We start from the raw sequence: 14,633 nt of genomic DNA, 5'->3' as shown, positions 1-14,633 counted from the left end.
ATGCCATCAAACAGTCCTAGATCCACAGCTCTGTGGATGGAGATAGGATACTAACAAAGTCAAGGCCACGGACTTGTTTCCTTGCAGACCCAGGTAATTGTTTCTACTTTACAGCTAAAGGCTGCATCTCTCACCCTGGCTGGTCAATTGCTAAAGGTATTTCAAATAGTTTTAAGGAAACTGGGAAAGAAAATACCTGGTTCAGTTAAACCAAAGCATACACTTCACAAATGTAGGGCCAATAAGATATCACAGAATCACACAATATTAGATATGTAACAAACCCTAAACAAACCTTATTCAAATCCTTCATATGAGATAGTTCCAGGGAGATTCTAGGACGGATTTGAGGTCAAACAGCTCCCACTGGCAGAAGCAGGAATAGAATCCCGGTGTTTCAAGTTTCAGGACACATTCTACCTACTCTCCCTGTCTCTTCTCTTGTAAGGACCTAATAGCTGGGCTTCCAAAACTCCTTGATCAAACAAGCACATTTACAATACCCCATTCATACTTCTACAGATTACAAAAATATAAGGGGATATGCCACCCATTGAGATCAAATGAAACTAATAGGGTCTGTAAAATAATGTTAAGGGAGAGATCTTTGTACTAAAAATGGAAAAAGGGAACTCAGCATTCAGATAAAAATATTTTACCTTCCTCTCAGAAAGTCACCTTAAAACTGAATATCTTTTAGAATACTGATCTTCATATAATTGTCTACATACATTAATATGTAACCAAATTCAATAGTGAAGATGTTGAAGAAGAGGTTTTGTATTTGAAAGATTTAGCTTTAGCATATAAAATATGAATTCGTTCAGGCAAGTTTATTTCTTAAATAAAATTAAGATACACAGTTAAGGAATGTGGAGAACATAAAATTACTACATGCAGTTACTTATGTTCGCCAGGCACTGCTCTTAGTGCCACACATGCATCACCTCACTGATTTATCAGAACAGGATGAGTAATAGGTGTTATTACTCATCCCCAATATACAAATAAGGAAACTGAAGCACAGAAAAATAAGACATTTGTCCAAGTTCACTGAGGGAATGAGGGTCAGAGCCGGGATTACAGCTCAGGCAGATTGACCCAGGACCTATTCTATTTACTACTGTAGTACAAGTAAGTCCTAATTTCATGAATGCATGTCTTGCAAGCACAATGCAAATCTTTTTTTTTTTTTTTTTTTTTAAATGGAGCCTGGCTTTGTTGCCCTGGCTGGACTGTAGTGACGCCATAGGCTCACTGCAAGCTCTGCCTCCTGGTTTCAAGCAATTCTCCTGCCTCAGCTTCCCGAGTAGCTGGGATTACAGGAATGCGCCACCTCGCCCGGCTAATTTTGTATTTTTAGTAGAGACGGGCTTTCAACATGTTGGCCAGCCTGGTCTCAAACTCCTGACCTCAGGTGATCTGCCCACCTTAGCCTCCCAAAGTGCTGGGATTACAGGCATGAGCCACCGCACCCAGCCGAGAGTGCAAATCTTGATACGCACTTTGTGAGTGGCACCATCACATACATTATGGGTGAGATCTCCATTCTACAAAAGCCTACAAATGTGCATTGAATCAGTATTTGTCAGGGGCTAAGGAACATAAGAAAAGGGTAAATACATTTCTGCTTTCTTCACTAGGTGTGAGCCAGCCCACAGTAAAGCTATAAAACAAGCTAGGCTTGTCGTTGGTGTTCCTTCTTTGCCTCCTAGTTCTTGACCAAGGTCCCAGGGTCCCAATGCAATTGTGATCACCCCGATGCCAGCACTCCACCTAGATGGCCACCTCTACCAGAGTGCTTGAAACATATTATTCCCTATCCTTAATCAAAACAGCACTCCCAATTACAGCTAATCTCAATTAGGCTTTCAAATAAGAAAATAGATGAAAAAAAAAAAACACAGAATAATCCATAATAATAAATGAATATTTAACCCTCCCAGAGATTTTTGCATCATTAAAAGAAGACTGCTTACTGGAGTAATGGAATCTCTAACTGATGAAACTCCAGATACCATTTAAAGGGGAAAAAAACATTCAACATTTTTTGAAGATGAGAAAGATGTCTGCAAACTGAATAACACTCCGGAGCCCAATTCTCCCAAGTGGTTCCTGGACATTTCCTCATTTCTGAACTGACTTATTTTATTTTATTATTTTTTAAATCATTCTACATCTTTTCTTAGAATCTTCTAGGGTAACAAAAATGAAGTTTCATGCAGGAGGCCAGCAGACTTTCCAAGTTCTAAAGTTAAGTCTTTAATTCAGAAATGGAATCATTGTCATTGACTCTTATGGTGGTCATTTTCTACAGGAAAGCCTCAGTCTATCACTTTGCAACTTTCACATGGCCACTCCTCCACTGCTGAATCTTGGGCCAATAGCTCACTCATGCTAAAATTCAGTTTCCTCATTTGAAAAATGAGGATTTTGGAAGAGCTGGAGTTTGGATCATTTTTCATAGTCCTTTTACTGCTAACATTCTGTAAGTCAAAATTCATTCTTTAAGGCAATGTTTCTCAGAGGAGCACTGGTAATCCCACCAGCTTTGCTAAATTTCAAAAGGTAACAGGCATTTTTCTCAAGATTTGTTCTGGGAATATATAGAGACATTAAAATACCATTAGGCCTTCCATTCTAAAAATAGGGCCTAAGAAAAATGTCTACAGTGTTTCCAAATAGTTCTCTTAAGAGATGTAACCAACTGAGACCCATAAGCTTTAAACTGCTGGACCAGGATATGTGTGAAATAGTGATGGGGTATTAATAACTAGCAACACTTTCAAACAGTGAGCAAAATGAGGAGTCATTTGTTCTTGCATTGCATAAAATTCAACTGCCTATGGAAGGGTGAAGCATTTTGCTTTTCATCACATAGAACAGTGTGGTGAGATAGGCCACACTATTTTGGAGTATGTGTCCATATCCAAGCAACAAACAGATTGATGACTTTAAAACAGTGCTCTGCACAGGGAAGGAGTCCACTTTAGCTATCTAAAAACTATTTTAGAAAGGATGCTTATTTTAAATTGATGTCTGAAGTGCATTTGGTGTTGTGCAAAAGTATCTAGTACATTTCAACTAAAGTTAAAGCAGAAAGCTCTTATATCTCCTCTATAATTATTTGTTCAAACATTTGATAACTGTATAAATAATAATACTATATAGTGCTAGTGAAGTTTTTATGGTGTTTTCACTAGGAAGGGTGTTGTAAAATTATTTATCTACCAAAAACTGTACAGTTTATCTATAAAAATATTAGAGAATTTATCTTCAAATAATTTTGTTATAGTATGTATACAAATTAGTATATATATTTTATCTGCAAAAAACAAGTTCTGATAAGGACATAAAGTTTAAATTATGAAATAAGTCAGCCACAAGGCAGGCTTATATGGTTAATGGATTTTCAAGTTTTATAAATCACTTTTCTCTTAACTTTTTATTTTGAACTACTGTTAGACTTACAGAAAAGTTATAAAAAAAGTAGAGAAATTTTCCATATATCCTTCATCCAGACTCCCCTAAGGTAAACATCTTACATAACTATAGTATAATTATTAGAACCAGGAAATTAGCATTGATACAATACCTTTAACTAAACTAAGGACCCTATTTGAATTTTGCCAGGATCTCCATTTAGGATCCTACATTGCATTTAATTGTCACTTTTTACTTTTGGCAAATAAACTAATCTTTAAATACATTAGGATAACTCAGAATTTAAAACTCTTTTTTCATGAGGGAGAAAAAAACAAAACAAAACAGAATCTTTGTGACAGGTGGACTTTAAGATGGCCCCAATGATCTCTGCTTCCTGGTATTCATGCCCTGTTTAATCCCCTCCTCTGGCATGTAGGTTGCCTGAGTGATTTGCTCCCAATCAACGGAAGGTAATGGAATGTCAATTTCATCATTAGTCTACATAAGATTATGACTTCTGTCTTGCTAACAGACTCTTTCCCTTACTGGCTTTGATGAAGCAACATGTCATATTGAGGAGACCCACATGGCAAGGACCTGAAGGTTGACTCTGGCTAATAGACAGCTAGGAACTAAGACCCCCCAACCAAAGCCTTTAAGGAACTGAAGTTCTCCCAAGAATCACATGAGCTAAGTTCTTCCAAGAATCACATGAGCTTGGAAGTTGATCCTTCCCAAGTCAAGCCTTCAGATAAGACCCCAACCCTGCCAATATCTTTATTTCACCTATATGACAGACCCTAAAGCAGAGGACCTGGCTGGGCCACTCCCAGATTTCTGACCAACAGCAACTGTGTAATAATGTAAGTGTATTGCTTTCAGCTGATAGGTTTACGGCAGTTTGCAATATATAACTAACACACTTTTCTTGACATATCACATTGTCAAAGGCATGCTACTGAGTTTGATGTCCTATTCATTGACAAGACTCACACAATAATCTTTTTAAAAATACACTCCTAAATTTGTCTTTGTTATGCTGAGCTGTTCAGTGAAAAATACTCACAAAATCAGTCACAAGCAGCTCCCAGAGTTGCAGACCTTACTTAGTCGTGAAGAGAATGTTAATGCTGGAAGGATCTTCCAAGATAATCTACTCCCATTTTCTCCTTTTGCATTATGAGGAAATTGAAGCCTAAACAGATTTCATAGCCAAATACTGTGACTCCATCCCAGTGCTCCCAAATATCTTGCCTATCTGACCTCCTTGCACAATCCATGAGCAACAGATAACACAGGAACATAAATCAACAAATGACAACACTACTGGAAAACCCAAATAATAATAGATGGCTTGTTCTCTCTATGATAAGCGAACAGCATTGGCTTCCTATGTCAGCATATTCTGTGACCTCAAGAGACCATATAAGAGGTTAGGCTTAGTGGGGTATGAGAGAAGCAGGAAAGAGGCTTCTTTGGTTTCTACTTCACTAAATGTGGGGATGGAAAGCTGTGCAAGGGAATTTGTACGTGTCATTGTCTCCCATCAGAAGATAAGTAATGGAAGCAGTTGGGGTATTTTTTGGTCACATTGGTCTGACTCTAAAATCCAGGAGTGTGTCATTGTTTTTCTTCATTTGTAAGAGTCATGATCTTACCAGGAAAGAGGTGAGCCACTAAAGCAGGTTCACCGCAGAATGTTTAATGAAAGGGCTCTGATCTCCTACAGAAGGAAAAGGTACAGGCAGGGTTTAGATAAACCAACACGGGGTAGTACAGTAGGCTGCTGCAGGGACCTGTTAGCACCCTAGGTTTAAGAGACAAGGGGAAAGAGAATTTTCTGGAACTTGGAGATAGTTGTATGGGGAAGGCTTCTTGATAAGGGTTGTGGCCTCTTCCAGTGAGTGGGCTGCAGTCAACCCATGTAACCTGGCAGAAAGATAACCAGGGGATCACTACCCAAACTGCCTATCCTCCCACACTCTGATCTCACGCTGGTGGCTTCCATTGGTTGAATCCAACAGGAAACTAGAAAGTAGCCACTGTTAAAGCGGCCTCTCCTGGAAAGAGTTAGGATGGAAGAGAGTGGAAAGTAGATATGGAGAAGTAAATAAGAAACAGCCAGCACAAAGCTGCATGCCTTGCACCTAGTGAAAGCTCAGCAAATACTTGTCAAGGGATGAAACACAGTGGCGTGTGAGCAGATAAACTATGATTAGCTTGACATCTGGTAGGAGTGTTTACACCACAAGAATCAGCAGATTCTATAAATAATGGTTTTGTTGTTGGTTTGTTTTCTTTCTCAGGGATCCAATTTACCAGCACACCACTGAATAAAGTCTAAATCATGTTATCTGCTACAGAAGGAAAGTTGTTTTCATTTCCACTCAAAAGAAAATTACTGCCATGAACTTCTTGAATCAACATAAGAAATGATCTCAATATTAACTCCTTCTCCACTACTTCTACCACTCCTCCTTCATATACTTTATTTTGTCGGGGAGTATAGCTCAGGGGTAGAGCATTTGACTGCATATGCATTATTTTTTTGGTGGTAATACCATCTATCTAAGTCTCCAAGTCCAAAAGCCTTTGCCTTCCAGTCAACTTAGCCATTCATATGCAAATAATCACTAAATACTGCCAATATTACTTCCTAAAAATCCTTCCAATCCATTTTCCCTTCTCTCCCATTTTATTTTCTAGAAAAATTAAGCCAGCTGTACTCTCTCTAATATACGATAGATCTGGCTGTCACTCCACCTGAATTGCCTTTTTCCCCCACCTGGTTTACATGGTAAATTTTTCTTCTTCCTCCAAAATTAATTTCAGCAGTTACCTCCTCCCTGCTAGTAGCCTTCCCTAATAATGCCAGATAAAATGAATTCCTCCCCTTTCTCTGTGTTAGCTCCACGCCTTGTAAACTGATCACATTTTACAGCAATTTAATTGTGTTTATGTCTGGTCCTCTATTATGCTGAGTCCCTTGAAGACAGTAGTATGTTTTATTCATTTCCATAACCCAGCATCTAGCAGTGTGCCTGGCACATTATAGGCACCAATAAGTGTTTGCTAAAGGAATAAATTGATAATTTTCCAGGTATCTTTGTTGAATAAACTGATACCAGGAGCTGAGATAGAGCTAGTTCCTAGTAAGACCCTCTATCCCTCCCTTACATCAGCGCCCCCCCGCCACTAATACTCCTTACCTTGGCAACAGTAACTGCTTGCAGTACTGATCCCATCATGACCTCTTTTCCCACTTCAATCAATTACGACATGATGCTCAGTATATCTGGCTCTCCCTCACCTCCCAGACTTCCAGATCCTCATGGATCAAATGTAAGTTTGCAGTAAGTTTTCCTGAGCAACATTGCCTAAAATTGCACCTCTTATCACCATACTCCCACCCTCCCAAAGCTCTCCATTCCCCTGCTTTGCTATTTTCATTGCACTTATCACTATCTGCTAAATGAATATTTATTATCTGTCTATTTATTTGCTTACCGCCTATCTCTCACCGACATGACATAAGCTCCGTGAAGCCAAGGATATTTGTTTATTTCATCTGCAGCTCTATCCCTGCTGTGCACAGTCAGCACTCCATAATTATCTGTTGAATAAGTAAATGAATCACATGCAGAGGTGATTCCTGTCTGAGATAAAGCTGTCAGTAGCGAATTTGGGAGGGGAACTTAACTCCCAACTTAATGGGGTATACAAAAGCTCACAGTACCTGCCCACGAGGTCCCCTCCACTTCAGGTCAGCAGGTTCTACATGCACTATTCAACCTTTAAATAATGCCCATGTAATAGTTAAATGTCAGTAAAAGTGTTATAAATGAAAAGCCTACACAGACTGAGGGCCTTGTTTGTTATGTCAATAGTAGTGTGTCACTCTTAAAATAGAGAAACTTAGAAAATACTAACAGATAAACACAGTTTGAATTAAGATGGGCATGAATAATGTAAAAATGACACAGCCACTCTGAAAGAGAATATAAAATTCCATTCTCTTTTAACCAACACATTCCTGATTCTCATTAATATCTGGCATACTTACCAGGGCCCAGGGGATGAGAGATTAACAGATCACAGAAGAAATGTGCAATTGTTTAATTATTTTGCAGCTGTTTTGATTTTTTTTACACATTATAAAATGGTGCCATAAATATGGATATTCAAATGAATTGAATAACAAGTATTATTTATAGATTCTAATCAGAGCCACATAATTATCAGGTGAACCCACCCCCAACATTTCAACGTAGGTTCTTTCTATTTTCCCTAAGAGTCAGCTGGTCTAAGAAATAAAGAGAAAGAGTACAAAGAGAGGAATTTTACAGCTGGGCCTCCAGGGGTGACATCACATATCTGTAGGTCCGTGATGTCCCCCTGAGCTGCAAAACCAGCAGGTTTTTATTAAGGACTTTAAAAGGGGAGGGAGTGTACAAACAGGGAGTAGGTCACAAAGATCACATGCTTTAAAGGGCAATAAAGATCACAAGGCAAAGGGCAAAGCAAAGATCACAAGGCAAAGGGCAAAATTAGAATTACTGATGAGGGTCTATGTTCAGCTGTGCACATACTGTCTTGATAGGCATCTTAAACAACAGGAAACAGGTTTCGAGAGCAGAAAACTGGTCTGACCTCAATTTTACCAGGACGGGATCTTTTCCCCACCCTAAAAAGCCTGAGGGTACTGCAGGAGACCAGGGCGTATTTCAGTCCTTATCCCAACCACATAAGACACTCCCAGAACGGCCATTTATAGACCTCCCCCCAGGAATGCATTCCTTCCCCAGGGTATTAATTATTCATATTCCTTGCTGGGAAAGGAATTCAGCGATATCTCTCCTATTTGCACGTCCATTTATAGGCTCTCTGCAAGAAGAAAAATATGACTCTATTCTGCCTGACCCTACAGGCAGTCAGACATTATGGTTATCTTCCCTTGTTCCCTGAAAATCGCACTTTTTCAAAGTGCACTGATTTCATATTATTCAAACACATGTTTTACAATCAATTTTTACAATAGTGGTCCTGAGGTGACGTACATTCTCAGCTTAAGAAGATAACAGGATTAAGAGATTAAAGTAAAATAGGCATAAGAAATTATGAGAGTATTATTTGGGAACTGATAAATGTCAATGATATCTTCACAATTTATGTTTCTCTGCCACAGCTCCAGCTGGTCCCTCCATTCGGGGTCCCTGACTTCCCCCAACACATAATACCAATGAATTATTGAGAAGAAAGGTACTGCACAGAGCTTGATGAAATGTGTGTGCTTGTGACACTGTCAGTAACATGACAAGGCATTTTTAGATATATTTTATCTGTCATGGCCTGATTCTCTAGCTTTACATCTTTGTAAAATGAAAGTAATCAGAATTATATGACAGTATCTTACCTATGCTTTGAGCCATTTTGGCTCATAAAATGAAACCTCATCTATCACTTCATATTTTATATATAATGCCAAAAAAGCAACTAAGTCACCAGTGTTGTATGATGTTGAAAAGGGAACTTTGCTACAACCAGCCACCTAAACAGCCAGGTTGCCAGAACTCATGTACCTGACCGCTGTTTCCAAGTTAGCAGATAAATTCAGGAAAGTAAGCAGCAGATGACTTTCAGAATATTTCTTTGGTAACAGCAACAATGCTCATTCTTTTTGCTTGACTACTGATCTATATACATTTTTAAAAACTATAAATATGAAAATATTTAATTCCTTAATGTTTCCATTTATTCCCAAATGTGAAACAATTTGAGATATATGTAACTTAACACCTAGAGCCTGAAATTCTATTTTCTACCATGAACTGTTTAAGCAAAGACCAATCGACCTAAGACACAGAGGGGTCAAGCAGATGACCTAGCTCCTTCCCAAGGTGATACCCTTTAAATAATTGTTTAATATTTATTTGGGTGAGAAACTGAGATTCACACTGAAGAGAAACAGGACTTTAGGTAGCAAGGTCCCAATTTGCAAACTCAACTTAGTAAACCAGAAGTCCTGCAGTTAACTTGGCCCATTCTTTCTGAAGGCAGTTAGGTGGCCAGTTGTTGCTACTGGATATGATCCATCAAATGTCAACACCATGCCCCCCAAAACCTTCAAGAAGATTCTCTGATTAGTATTTCAAAGCAAACATAAGAGTGTTTTTGAGAAAACCTATGCCAAATTTAATTTTCTTCATCTTGTTTCATGAGTTTTTAGAGTTCCTTATTCATCAGTGCCTTGGGCCACTGTAAATGGACCTGCCTCTCAACCCAATGAAAAACCAATTAACCTTAGGATGCTGGATTCCTTACCCTAGGGTCTCCAGTAAGTTCTCATCAGTTGGTTTAAATACCTCCAGTAGTAGCAAACTCACCATTTCCTGAGATGACAATTCTATATTTACACAAGTTTATTATCCATAAAATTCTTCCTTTAGCTAAGTAGGAATTTACTCCTCAATGACTTTCAATTACTAGTTCTATTAATATGTTTGCCCTGTGGAAGAACACAGAAAAAGTATGCTCCGCCTTCCATCTCATGGCCCAGAAACATTTGAGAATGGCCATGGTACGCCCTCAGAGGTTCACACTCCCAGTTCCCTCAAGGATTCTTCACGTGAGCAGATTCTCAATCGCTATTCTCGTCAGTATCCTCTAGACATTTTATTGTTGTTTTCTTTCTGTTCTTTATATAAACTTTAATGCTAAAATTTTCAATTAGAAAGTCTTTTTAACTGAGTACATATGAGTTAATATTAAGAAGAAACACAGAGCCGCCAAGCCAGTCTTCAGGCACAATCTAGTGATTCCTTATCCATTAGGTCCAGGATTTTAACAGTGATGGAGAAGTGAGAGTTAATGTAACATCTTTTAGCTGGTTATTCTGCCAACCAGATCATCAGTGTTGCCTGATTTTAAAAAGAGAAGCTCAGGAGCTTCAGAAAGAAGCTAAATTATCTCTGGAAATATTATCCAAGTCACCTTAAAGTTTCAATTCCTTTAAAATATATACAAAATTTGATTTATGCAAAAATTTTAGGAACATATAAATTATACAAAAAGTGTAGTACAACTACAGTCAACATATTTTGAACTCTCATTAACCTAGACATTTAGGAGGATTCCCTGATTGAAGAGTTCATTTATTCCTTTACTTAAATATTTAATGAGCACCTGCTATGTGCTGGGCAGTGTTCTGAACAATGGGTATACAATGGTGTGCAAAGTCAACAAGTTCTCTGCCACTGTGGAGCTTATAAAGTAAGAAAGGCAATAAACATGCAAAAGGGGATATAACTGTGCCATGGTGAAAGATAACAGGCCCTATTGAATATGATCAGAGATTTCTCTGCAGAGATGTCTTCTGAAAAGAGGGCTTAGTGTGAGGAGAAAGACGCTACCAGGTAAAAGGAACATTATACGCAAAGGAAGCTAGAAAGAGGTTCGCATCTTTGAGAGGTAGAAAGGAAGGTCACTGCAACTGGAGCCAGGTCTATGACACTAGAGAAGCAAAAAGGGCTTCAGAAACTATGGTAGGGACTTAAAACTGGCAATGGACAGAGCTATGCTTTGAATCAAATGTAATCTGCCCCCAAACTTTCAAGCGCATTCTCTGCAGTTGCCAGATGAAATTCTTTAATCTTCAGTGAACACACATAATATAAAATTTGGGTAACAGTATGGTGTTTTTCAAGAAGCTCATTTGAGGAAACTCATTTGGTTCTCACTGAAAACCTACAAGGATTAAGTACACTAAAGAAAACTATAGTATACTATGGAAAACTGAGTACATGATGGAAAACATGTAGTTCCCATGCTTCAGGTGAAATTTTTAATCTCAGTCATGTTGCTATGTAAATTTTTTATATAATTGCTCTAGATATTAAGAATATTTGTTTAGGACCTAGTGGCCAATCAGTATGTCAGAGGGAAAAATAAATAACTGACACATCAAATTCTTAAAGTTAAAATCTCATTTCAGGAGCATGGAATATATCTGCAATGTATTGGAACATATAAGCAAGCTGGAGACAATCTGCTGGGTCTCCTCCATTTCAATTAGCCTGTTTTGCAGTACATGGTATGCACATTTATTAAAAGCAGACACAGTCTAAAGGAGAAACTGTCAAAGCTCATTGTTATAACATACACTATAGTTGATGAGAATCTGAGGTCTCAAAAGAATCAGGTTAAAAATTATAACATTTACATATACCATTATAATACTTTTAAATTAAGTTTTAAATAGTATTAAGTAGGTATTGTCTCTAGGATGAAACACAAGCAAATCTTCATTATTTGGTTAGTAGAGGAAATTAGTATGATGAATGATCCAAAATAATGAAATATAAAAGAAAACTATATTTGACATTAGAATTATTGTTATAATACATTTTACTTCTCTGAACTCACTTTGCTTATTAAATTTAGCTTGCAGATCCCACACATAGACTAAGTGACAGCAAGAAGCATTGGTCTGAAAGTGCAATTATAAAATTAAATATAATAATAAATGCAGAGCCAGGAGTGGTGGCTCACAGCTGTAATCCCACCACTTTGGGAGGCTGAGGCGGGTGGATCACTTGAGGTCAGGAATTCGAGACAAGCCTGGACATTGTGGTGAAACCTCATCTCTACTAAAAATACAAAAATTAGCCAGGCACGGTGGTGGGTGCCTGTAATTCCAGCTACTCAGGAGGCTGAGGCAGGGAGAATTGCTTGAACCTAGGAGGTGGAGGTTGCAGTGAGCCAAGATCGCACTACTACACACCAGCCTTAGCAAGAGAGTGAGACTCTGCCTCAAAAAATAATAATAATAAATGCAATAATAAAAAATAAAATAAGTCCCCAAAGGATACTTGAAAATTAATATAATAATGGATATCATTTTCCATTAAAATAGAAAGTAAAAAATTACCGTATTAGCACACTTATCAGGTCAGGGGAAAAGCAAATTGTACCTAAAAGTGCCCTGAAAATTGTAAGTAGCTTAAGTAAAAATTTACAATATTCAAGTAGAGATTGAATTACAATCAGGATAATGATCGAAATGAATTTAGAGACTCCTGGAAGCTGAATGAACTTTATTTTATTATCTTATTTATGTGTATACAAGAGCCTATAGAGAAATTAGAGCAAAGAGATGTAAGTGAAATTATGAAAAATTAAGCAGAAATGGAACTGACATCTAGCTCCAGAAGCCCTATGTAGTCTACCTAGTTTTGTTTTAATCCATATGGTATTCTACATTCTTTGCAATCTTTCAATACTTAGAATACTTACCATATGTTAGCAATACTTATTTTATTAATAATTAATATTAATAAATAAGTAACTGATAATTAATATTATAATTAATAAGTAATACTTAGAATATGTCAGGAATGCTCATTCATTAATAATTAATGAATATTAATAAATTAATATTTTCATAGTAATTAATACCTTATAATTAGTTAATAATTATTAATGAATAACCTTCATATTTCACTAGTACTACCTGTCCTTTTCAATCCAGTATTTTATAACTGTTGATGACGTTTCTTCGTAAGAGCCAGGCACTGTTCCAAGCATGTTTTATTACTTAATCCTCATACTAACTTTGTAAATACCACTACTATATCCATATCACATAAGAGGGGGCTGCTGCATTTGCCTTCAGAGCTTGCTTTCTCAACCACTACTGTGTGTTGAATGCTGGTCTCCCAAAAATATGTTCATGTCCTAACTCCTGGAACCTGTGAATATTATCTTATTTGGAAAAAAGGTCTTTGTGGATGTAATAAGAATCTTGAGATGAAGATGTCATCTTGGATTGTATGGGTGGCCACTAAATTCAATGACAAGTGTCTATATGAGAGACAAAAGAGGAGAAGACACAGACATACAGAGGAGAACACCATGTGAAGGCGAAGACAAAGGCAAGAGCGATTTGGCCATAAGTCAAAGAATATCCGAAACCACCAGAAGCTGGCAAAGGAAGGAAATGAATTCTTTCCGGAGCCGCAGAAGAAGGGGATGGCCTTGCCAGACTTTGGAATTCAAGTCTCCAAAGCTGGAAGAGAATAAATGTCTGTGTTTAAGCCACCCAGATTTTGTAGTCATTTGCTATGGCAGCCCTAGGATACGCTCACAACCACCGTATTACACTACTGCAGTCTAGGAACATAAAGGGCCTCTTCACTACCACCCCATATCTTCATTCATGGGAAAAGCCTAACAGCTCTTCTCTCTCTTCATACTGTGAAAACACCTGCAACTGATAGTTTACAACAAAACATTTTCCTGAATGCCACTGGGTAACAGTTCTTTAGTTACTTCTGCGATTCAGAATCTACTGTTTTTATCCTACCTCAACACTATAGCAATGCAGGCTTTTTCCATTTAAAATAATAAATGCTTTTTCCCTATTTTGGGAATATTTTATACATTAATTAAATCAGTACAAATAACATGGAATTTATTTGCACTTCAAAATGCAATTCAAAGGGGACATTACAACTGATGCCACAGAAATACAAAGGACCATGAAGACTAGTATGACAATTATATGCCAATGAATTAGATAACCTAGAAGAAATGAGTAGACTCTTTGACATGTACAACCCACCAAGATTAAATTATGAAGAAGCAGAAAATATTAACAGACTAATAAGGAGTATGGAGATTGAATTAGTAATAAAAGTCTCCCATCAAAGAAAAGCCCAGGACCTGATGGCTTCACTGCTAAATTCTATGAAACATTTAAAGAAGAGCTAATACCAACTCTTCTTAAACTCTTCCAAAAAACTGAATAGGAGAGAATGCTTCCAAACTCATTATTCTGACACCAAAACCAGATAAAAGCAAGACAAAAACAAACAAACAAAAAACAAACAAACAAAAAACTGCAGGCCAATATCCCTAATGAACATTGATGCAAAAATCCTCAGCAAAATATTATCAAACAAAGCTCAAACGCACATTAAAAAGATCATTCACCATGATCAAATGGGATTCATCACAGGTATGAAAGGGTGGCCCAACATAACCAAATCAATAAACATAATACATCACATTAACAGAATGAAGGACAAAAACATATGATCACCTCAACAGATGCAGGAAAAGCATTTGACAAAATTCAACATTTATTCATGATAAAAATACTCAACAAATTAGGTTTAGAAGGAAAGTACCTCAACGTAATAAAGCTGTTA

The 14,633-nt window shown here is 37.4% G+C and overlaps 1 protein-coding gene across 4 annotated transcripts in view; it reads right to left on the bottom strand.

Annotated features, from left to right (window-relative positions):
* Positions 1 to 14,633, bottom strand: part of CORIN (corin, serine peptidase) — a 271,199-nt gene that overhangs the window by 152,317 nt on the left and 104,249 nt on the right. The gene's annotated exons all lie outside the window — the stretch shown is intronic.

This window comes from Theropithecus gelada, chromosome 5, assembly GCF_003255815.1.
Source record: "Theropithecus gelada isolate Dixy chromosome 5, Tgel_1.0, whole genome shotgun sequence".
Lineage (NCBI taxonomy): Eukaryota > Metazoa > Chordata > Mammalia > Primates > Cercopithecidae > Theropithecus > Theropithecus gelada.
Note: the sequence above shows the minus strand (reverse complement) of the source record. Positions and strands in the feature narration are given on the sequence as shown.